The sequence below is a fragment of the Notamacropus eugenii genome, chromosome 2 (assembly GCF_028372415.1).
Source record: "Notamacropus eugenii isolate mMacEug1 chromosome 2, mMacEug1.pri_v2, whole genome shotgun sequence".
Lineage (NCBI taxonomy): Eukaryota > Metazoa > Chordata > Mammalia > Diprotodontia > Macropodidae > Notamacropus > Notamacropus eugenii.
Window position 1 is genome coordinate 243131624 of NC_092873.1, and position 10193 is coordinate 243141816.

Genomic DNA, 10193 nt, shown 5'->3' on the forward strand with positions numbered 1-10193 from the left:
TCTGAATACCTGGTTATCAAATTTTACAGTACATCCTAAGGCTAAATTCCTACAGGGAGAAATTCCATGAGTCCCCAAGTCTTCCTCCATCACTACTCCAGTCCTTGAAAAGAAGATTATTGTCTACCTCTTCACCATCTGCTTCTCTACCTAATTTCTAAGCATTCTGTTCAGAGAAGAGAATAGCCATTCATGTCATCCTGGGGTGTGCCACTGTCTCTTTAAGATTCTTGCTGAGTGCAGTCTAGGCAGAGTTCTAAGAAACTATCCAGAGAATGGTTTTCTTTCATCAAATGAGTTATTTTCACTGGAAAATTTCCCATTTCAAAAAAGAAAATGCCATTACAACGAAGAAGTTTATGAAGACTATAAGCATTATCCCAGAGGTGATGTTCATTGTCAAGCCTCTTAATGGGGGCCAGAGAATATGATTCATTGTAATGCTGGCTTTTGCATATAATAGTGAATGAATGAAGGACACAGTCTTCTTAACACACTCAGTACTAGCTACTTATAATTAATGATTACTAACATAGTATATTGTATTATTATGTAATAATATTTTTATCATATATATTACATGTATAATAGACTGCCACTGGGGGGCTACTCTAAGCTGGAAATGGAAATATGGATGTAAATATGTATGTGTGTATGTATATGTGATATACGGATATACATGTATGTATATACACGTGTGTACATATATATCAAATTTGTTTTGTAGACAGTCTACAACAAGGGAATTTTGTCTTTAACTGGAGATATAAAGCCCAAAACAAAGCAATCTTTGACCTTACATTATCCCTGAGTTTGTTCAACCAGAGAAAAACAATAGTGTAAGTAAATAATAGGTAATTTGAGGGGGAAGAAAGCATTAACAACTCGTTGGGGAAGTAGAGGGAGATCAAGAATCCATGGAGTTTTCATTGCAGATGTAGGATCCAAGCTGAGCTTTGAGAGAAGGTAAGGATTCTAAGAAGAGAAAATTAGAACAGGTGGCATTCTAGGCATAGGAAATGACTCATGCAAATGTACAGAAGCAAGAGGTAAAATATTAAATTGAAGAACTAAGATGGAGTAGTCCAACCCCCCCCCCCCCAACCTAGCCCTTCATGGAGGTAGAGGGTCCACAGGTATTGCACATGTTTTGGAACTTTTTCAATGTATTAATCAGGAACGCTTATTTTTTTCTGATTTCTTTTTTTTTTTTTTGTCTTTAAAAAAAACTATTTGTTATGTGGTGTGACTTTTTGGGAAGGAGAGGGATAGTGGGCAAAAATAGGATGATTTTTTTTAAAAGACATCAATTTTAAAAAAAAATGTAAAGAGTATATAGTCTAGTTTAGCCAGTACATAGATTATAAAAAGGGAATAATGTGAACTCAAGGTGGAAAGATGTAATGGTAATGGGATATAAGATCTTCCCAACCATTAATAGGCCTCACATGGAGCCCTGGTGTGGAAACAATTAGGCTCTTGGGCCATAGAGTTTCCCACACCTTTGCAATTAAGTCCTGATTTCCAAGCTTCTCTAAGCCAATCAAATGCCAAGTTTTTGATTGGAAACAGCATGTATTGTATTGCTTTGAGGGAAACGAGTGGCTGGAGAGAGAAACAGGCAGAGGGAAAAAACTTCCCTAGGGAAACTTGCTCAGAGGAAGGCTTGATGGAAAGAAATGTCTGTACTCCCTGAATTGGTGATGAGTATCTTACTAAATCTTGCCTTCTGGTGTCCCAATAGGGATGTTTCAAATAAATATTTTGATTTTGTCTTGGAGGAAGAGAGTTTATTATATTTTGCGAACAAACCATAGAGATTTATGCATGTATATTCATAGCAGCTGCTATCACATTGGCATTACATTAGGTAGGCTGGAGTGAGACTGTAGAGTAACTCAAGTGCCAGAAGTTAGTTTATCCCAGAAGCAATTGGATGCAACTAAAGCAGAGAGTATCAAAGCCAGGGCCCTTCAAGCCTGCAAAACTTCCCAAAACCAGGGAAACAGATTAAAACATAACTGGTGAATGCAAATTGAAGTATAATTTGTCCCTACTTTATTTTGCTTTGTTTTGTGATATGGCTAATGTGGAAATACATTTTGCATGATTTCACATATATAACTGATATCATATTGTTTGCCTTCTTTGTGGGTGGGGGAGGAGTAAGAGGAGGGAAATCTGGAGCTCCAAACAGAAAAAGATAAGAATGTTTAAAATACATAATAAATTTTTTAAAATTTACAGAAAAACAAATTGAAAAAAATGTTTAAAGCATATAAATAATATTTTTTATCTCCCCCCCAAAAACTGAGAAATATTTAACAAAATATATTTTTAAAAATTCTATAGAAATCATGTGAATTTGTGGTTTTCCAAGTCAACTTGTGTCTGCAGGAATCTTTTTCTGTTAGAGTTTGACACCACTGCTCTAAAGGATTTGTAGACTGGTAAATGGCATGGTTGACTCTGAGTCTTGGGAAAAATATTTTAGCAATTGTTTGGAGGATAGATTAGAGAGGGGGGAGACTAGAAGTAAAGAGATCAATTTAGAAGCTGTTGTGATGAGCTAGGTAAGAAGCAATTGAACCGGAGTATTGTACTTATGTGTGCAAAGGACAAGGTGGATGAACCCCAGTTCAAACCAACTGATTTTATTTGGTGAAAGAAGGAAATGAGTAAAACAAAATGACTGAAGTTTCAAACCTGGATAGATGCTAAGATCAAAAGATCATAGCTTTAGATCTGGAAGGGAACATTAAATCCAAAAAGTCCATGATTGATTTGGTTTATCAAAATATGATCTATATAAAACCAAGAACAGTAGGAAATAACTGAATTTAGAATCAGATACTTTGTAGGATGAGATGAGGAGGGAGGGAATTTCAGGTGGGGATAACGAAAATACCTGGAATATGGAGATGGGGTTTCTTATTCAAGAAACAGCCAAGGAGGCCACAATTACTGGATGTGACTAGTCTACCAGTGGCACAGTGGATAGAGCACTGGCTCTGAAATCAGGAGGACCTGAGTGCAAATTTAGCCTCAGAAACTTACTAGCTATGTGACCCTGGGCAAATCACTTAACCCTGATTGCCTAAAAGAAAAGGTAATAGGACTATTAGGAAGACAGGAGGGCTTGGGGTGGGGGGGGAGAAGGGGAGAAGATAGCCTTTGATTTTGAATGTGATAAGTTTAAGATGTTCATGTCAATATATTTTAATATATACTTCCCATGTGATCTTGAATATTTGTTAACCTCTCAGAGCCTTGGAAAGATTTACTAAGAGAATAACTGACAGGGCAAGTGATGATCTGCAGAAGTGATGATCTGATGATCTGCAAAAGGGAGTTTTATTATTTTGGGTTCTCTATACCAATAATCGCAGTGATTTCAATTAACTTTCAAGAGCTGAGTCTTACTTTTAAAAATGCTTTGATAGACACTTGTCTGCAAAGCAAGATTTACTTTACCAATCCTAGGTGAGAGAGAAAGAAATGAGGCAATTAGCTAAGTAGTTGTCATCTATTAGTTGTCCTGCAGTCCAATGTTGAAACCCTATCTTTCCTCTAGGATGCTAGGGTGGATCACTGACTCTCAAGTTGTATACTTACCATTAAAAGGCATATATACTCTCAGAGAAGCTAGGTAGTATAGTGGATAGAGCACTAGGCTTAGAATCAGGAACATTCATCTTCATGAGTTCAAATTCAGCCTCAGACACTTATTAGCTATGTGACCTTGGGCAAGTCACTTAAGACTGTTTGCCTCAATTCCTCATCTATAATATGAGTTGAAGAAGGAATTGGCAAACCACTCTAGTATCTTTATCAAGAAAACCCCAAATGGGTTATGAAGAGTTGGAACTGACTAAACAACAACAATTCTAGCAGGTATTGTATTTTATTTTTTTAATAATTAATTTATTTTTAGTTTTCAACATTCGCTTCCGTTAGATTTTGAGTTTTGAAATTTTTTCCCCTCCTTTTCCTCCCCCTACCAAGACAGTGTGCAATCTGATAAAGGCTCTACTTATACATTCATATTAAACGTATCTTCACATTAGTCATGAAGTAAAGAAGAATTAGAAGTAATGGAAGGAATCATGAGAAAGAAGAAACAAAACAATAAAAGAAAAGGAGAGCAAATAGTATGTTTCCATCTGGATTAAGACTCCAAAGTTCTTTCTCTGGAAGACAACCATAAAAATAACAGAAACAAGGTTACAAAGTACCTCAAGGGTCATTTAGACCCAGTTCTTTTTCAGCGATGACCCTGTTCTCCAGTGTCCCAACGGATCAGTTAATATCATTCCAGTCATGACATAGACTTTCTCACTTCTGAACTGGAAGCCTACCATATTGGCTGAAGCAACCGAGCAGTGGTATCGGAGGAAGAGGGGAAGAAGCGTGAATCTACACCATTTTTACACAATAAGTAACATGAATTAGGAGAAGCTTACAGCAAACAGATCACAGCACTAATGAACAATAAGCACCACTGCAGGGCAAATTAAGGGTTTGACCAATTGCAAGAGGAGAACAAGCTTATCTAATTAAGACTGAATGGGTAGTAGGTGATAACCACAGGAAAAAAAAATCAGAGCTACCAAATGAGGCTTGGGAACAGTTCAAATTTATAAAAAAGTATTCTGTTGAAGATAATTCTCCTTCTCTTGGACCTCTCCAACCTAGGTTAGCTGACTTTGCCAAGTGAAAAGTTTCTCTTAAACATAGAAGCCGAAAGTGAACCACTAAGTACTTTCATGAGTTAAAAGGCTAGACTATTTTTGTTTACCATTGACAAAAAAAAAAAAGCCCACCAGAGAGGATGTGATGAATGCTGCTCAATTATCAATAGGGCCAGAAATGACAACAATGTAGATTGGCTAAATAATGACCACATAACTATCACAAACCAACCATCAGATCACCTGGATTGCAAAGTCCCGTTGACGGGAAAAGTATGTCAATTATGTTTGTCTTGTCTAATGTCTAGCAGAGGGTATGGCACATAGTAAATAATCAGTAACTGGTAGTTATATGAATAACCTTCATGGACTAGCAGTCCGTAGACCAGGGGTTCTTAACCTGGAGTCCACAAATATATCCCAAATTGGATAAATTCATGAGGTCCACGAATTCTTAAAAATATTTTGATAATCATATTTCAATATGTTTCCTTGGTAATTCCATTGCTTTTATACATTTAAAAACATTCTGAGAAGGAATCCATAGATTTCACCAGACTGCTAAAGGGATCTATGACCCTACCCCAAAAAATTCAGAACCCCTGATCTGGACCATACTTTGAAATTTACTATTTTTATCCCCTAAAGGGACCAAGATACAGACATGCCTTATTGGGATGTACCTAAACAGAGCTCATCATGGATGATAAAGGTTTCTCTGATTATACCAGTAACAGTTAACTGTTTTTGTCTAATTTTATTTTTATATCATAGTCATTTCATGATATACCCAGCCCCAGGAGGGGGAAACCCTCTCTCCCTTGTCACATAGGAAAAAATAATGAAGCAAAACTCCTCAGCTTCATTTGAAAGTATTTGCACCATTCTGCAACCGTAGTCCTCTACCTCTCTATAGAGAGCTAGGAAATGTAGATCATTGTTCTCCTACCAGGAGTGGGGTACCTGAGGCCTCAAGGCCTCGTGGGGCCCTCTAGGTCATCACGTGCAGCCCTTTGACTGAATCCAAAATTTCACATTCTGTGGCTTTGGATTGAGTCAAAGGGATATAGGTTCCCCACCCTTCTAAGTTGTCATTATGAATTTTGTTCATTATCTACTGAACTCTGTGTTTTGAGTTTTTGTGGCCTGTGTCAACTGGTAAACAGTACTTCATTTTAGTCCAAGGATGTTTCATTCAACAACAGATGGCCAAAAAAAATAAAATAAAATCCCATTCAAAATATTTGGATTTCCAGAAAGCAAACCAAAGATTGCTACGAAAATTGAAAAAAGATAGGGCAAAGCTAGACAGAGCTTCCTACCTCAAAGGTCAGCATTTCCCTTCTCGGCGGCACTTGGTAGGATGGGAACTACAGTCACAGTATATTTTTGTAGGTGCTCATAACCAGAGACCCTTTTACACCGCTGTCTTAAAATTAGAGGAAATGAATACAGGAGATGAAGGCACAGGCTAAAGCTGGCTCTAATGGGTGCTGGGAGCCCATTATTAAATCTTCATTATGAGCATTAACACCTTCGAAATTGTCAAATGCTACAAATCAGGGCTTGATTTGTTGTTTTGTTGATTGTCTGAACTTAAGAAAATAATGGAGAAAATTGTAATCATGCAGATTAAATTTGTACAATTTTTCTTTTCAGAAAGTCAGTTGTTAAACATTTACAAGAATCTTCCTGATAATGGGCCTAAAATAATCATTTCCAGAAACTGGATTAATGGTGTCTAAACCTGTACTGGATTTTCAGTAAAAATGGATTTCTCTCAAGTCCCCTGCTGTGGATTCAGGTTTTCTGCTTAGAAAATCCAATTTTTTTGATGAGAAACTTAAGTCATACAGAAGCATTATTGCTTCAATTAAATGAAAAAATTGTGAAACAATTGGTAACATTTCTAGGATTAGAGGAAAATCAAATGAAATGTTATTTATTGATTGGCTAGCTTAGGCTATGAGAATTCCATTTCTTTGGGTGAATCTTTCTGAAAGATGTGATGACTACAGCTGCCAGGTGCAGAGGCTGCCTAGCCTTATATCCTTATACTCCCAGGGCTCCCCACAATCTTTTGCCCTTACCTAAAATGAAAAATAGCAATAACAGTAACATTTATATTAAGGTTTGCAAAGCTCTGTACAAACTATCTTATTTTATCCTCAAAACAATCTTAGAAAGTACATGCTATTTTTAACCCTATTTTAACTGTTAAAGAAATCCAGACAGAGAAAGGTCAAGTGACTTGTCCAGGGTCTCACAGCTAATATGCATCCAAGGCTGGATTTGAACTCGGGATTTCCTGACTCTAGTCCCAACACTCTAGCCAGAGTATCATTGTACTCCTCCCAATTCTTTCAGTCATCATAGAGAGGATTATCTTAACTCAGGTTTATATAGACCTTTTAAGATTAATAAAGTTCTTTTCCTCACAACATCCCTGTGAGACAGGTAGTCCAAGTATCATTATCCCCATTTAACAGATGAGAAAAGTGAGGATTGGCGAGCTTCCCAGAGTCAGCTAGCAAGAGAGCCTGAACTCAAACCCCAAGTCTCCTGATTCCTATTACAATCCCAAGCCTCGAATTCAGGAAGGGACTCAGCACATTCTTCTCTCCAGTTCTCACCACTTCCAGGAACCTTCTCTCCCTTCTCCCTCCACTTTTCAGCTCCCTTTTGTGTGTTGTCTTCCTTTACTTTGCAAGTTCCTGGAGGACAGGGACTGTTTTGGTTTTTTTAACTTGTATTTGTATCCCTAACACTTGGCACGGTGCCCAGGGATTTAATTCAATTAAATAAACATTTACTAAGTACCTCATATGTGCCAGTCTCTTGGCTAAGTACTGGGGATAAAATTAAGGAAAAGGAAGACAGCCCTGCCCCCAAGGAGCTTACCATCGAGTTGGGGGAGACAACATAAAAGGAGGAAGGGGTAAACAGGGAGTACCCAGTGCAAGGGAATTTTGTTTCATGGAGGTGAAACCAGGCAAGGCAGCAGATGCAGGGTTCGGTGAGCTGAGAGTCCAGTTTCTGCCTTCTCTAAAGGAAGGTTTGTGAAGGAATTTGGTCCTCTACTCTTCAGCCCTCCAATCAGAGAGAAGAGAAGGCTGAGGGGGGCCCTCAGTAAATGCTTATTGACTGATAATATACCTCCTGGCCTTTTCAACCTCCCTTAGCCTCATCCACAGCTTCCCTAGGCAGCTAAGACACCTGTCTCTTTACTGCCTACATGACTTTGGCAAAGTCATTTAAGCTCTGTGGACTTCAGATTCCTTGTCTGTAAAACAAGAGGTTGCACTAAATAACCTTTAATTTCCCCTTCAGTTCCATATCTGTGAATCCTTTGCTCCACCCCAGATCTGTGGACAAAATTGGTTTTTTTCCTCCCAGAGTAGTCCAAAGAGGTAAGAAATGCATGATGATAATATCATCCCAGCCCAGACTACCCCAGGGAAAACTGGGGAAGGGGCTGAGATGGGCAAGGGTTCCAACTGGGAGTCCTTGAGGCTACTGGGTGTGAAATGAATGGAGGTCTGAGCCTGGAAGATTCATCTTCACGAGTTCAAATCTCTCCTCAGATTTGGCTGTGACCCTGGGCAAGTCACTTAATCCTGTTTGCTTCTGTTTCCTGATCTATAAAATGAACTAGAAAAGGAAATGGCAGACCACTCCATTATCTCTACCAAAAAAAAAAAAAAAAAGCCCAGATGAGATCACAAAGACCCAGACACAACTCACTAACCACTGTAACAAGGTAGAAAAGGGGCAAGGCACGAGAGGAGTATATAGAACTGAGAAGGAGGAAGACTTCAGCCCTCCTGACTGCAAGGATTATTTTCTTGCTGTCCTGTTACAGTTGGCATCTGATCTTCCAACAGTCTAGCTTCATACTTTGGTCTCTAAAAATGTGTTCATAGAAATATCTACAAATACGTTGTTGGTGATGTGCCAACCTGAGATCAAAATGTAAGCAAAGAGAGGCTTGCCCTAGAAACACCAGCCCCCGCAGATGAGACAGAGGATGGGGTGATGCTGCATGAGCACAGGGTGAGAAGCCAGTGTTTATGTAACAAGTGTATGAAAGCCAGATTTCTAGTGACATGGCCAGAGCAGTCATGTGCTCATTGCCCTGATGTCAAATTTGTACTTCATACAAACCAGCATGAGCATACAGATTTTTATAAAGGCAAAAATGTTTACTGAACAGCTAAATACATCCACTTCAAAGATATACTACATTCTACTTATACATTTTCAAAAGGAAGGATAACACACAGCTTAACAGTGAGTCTAGGCTTGTATCTATATGGATAGAGATTTTTTTTTGTTGATGTTCAATCATTTCAGTCATGTCTGACCCTTTGTGACCCTGTTTGGGGTTTTCTTTGCAAAGATACTGAAGTGGTTTTCCTTTGCTTTTTCCATCTCAGTTTACAGATGAAGAAACTGTTGAGTTAAGTGACTTACCCAGGGTCATACAGCTATTAAGTGTTTAAGGTCAAATTTGAACTCAGATTGCTCTCTGAATTTATATTTATATATATCCCTAGTTAACCCTGAGGGCTCTCTGTGGCAGAAGCAAAACTCAGGATACCAGAAATATTGAGGTAAAAAAAAATCAGTGTGGTACATTAGTCAGTCAGCAAGCATTTATGAAGTGCTGTGTGCCAGATACTGTGCTAAGAAGAGAAATACAAAGAAAGATCACTTTGATAGCAGAGTGATACATGGACTGGACTGGTATGAGACTTGAGCCAGGGAAAGCAACCAGAAGATTATTCCAATGGCCCTGGGTGGAGGTGAAGAGAGCCTGCATGGGGCAATATCGCAGTCAGAGGTGAGAGGAGGGCTTTATAAGAGACATGTTGTGAAAGTAGAGTTGACAGGGCTTAGCAATAGATTAGTGACATATGAAAAATTGGAGACATAATTTCTGGTTAATTAATCATTTCATTAATTATGGCTAGCAAATAATTAATAAAAGCATGGTCATTTGGTTTTCTCTCATAAACCAAAGACCCCTCATGGAGGCCTCTTGTTGCTTACATACAACTAGAAGGGGGGGAGGGGTGGTAAAGCAGCAATCAAGTCTGATTGGTTAATGATTAATGAAAGAATTAATATTATAATGAGAGGTAGATCTATTCTAATGAGGGCAGGGGGACATGACTTTGTTACTCTTACTCCCAGACCACCCCCAGCCTTGGACGACCTAGACAAGGGGATCTATCCCTTGTCTGAGTAGAACACAATGGACCAGCATTCACCTAGATTAGATTCTCTTTGTAAGGTTTTTCTAGTTGGGTGAGGTAACAGTAAGATGGTCCAGAAGGGTAAATTCTGGGGCAAGGTCAATAATGTCCTTCACAAATTGACTCTGTTTCTGAATCAGGATATAGAAAAAAGAATCTTCATCTCAATTAATAATCAGTTATTAGCATAAGTGAGAAATAACTATTTCTGTCAGATTGGTTATGGGAGTTGAAGATGACATCT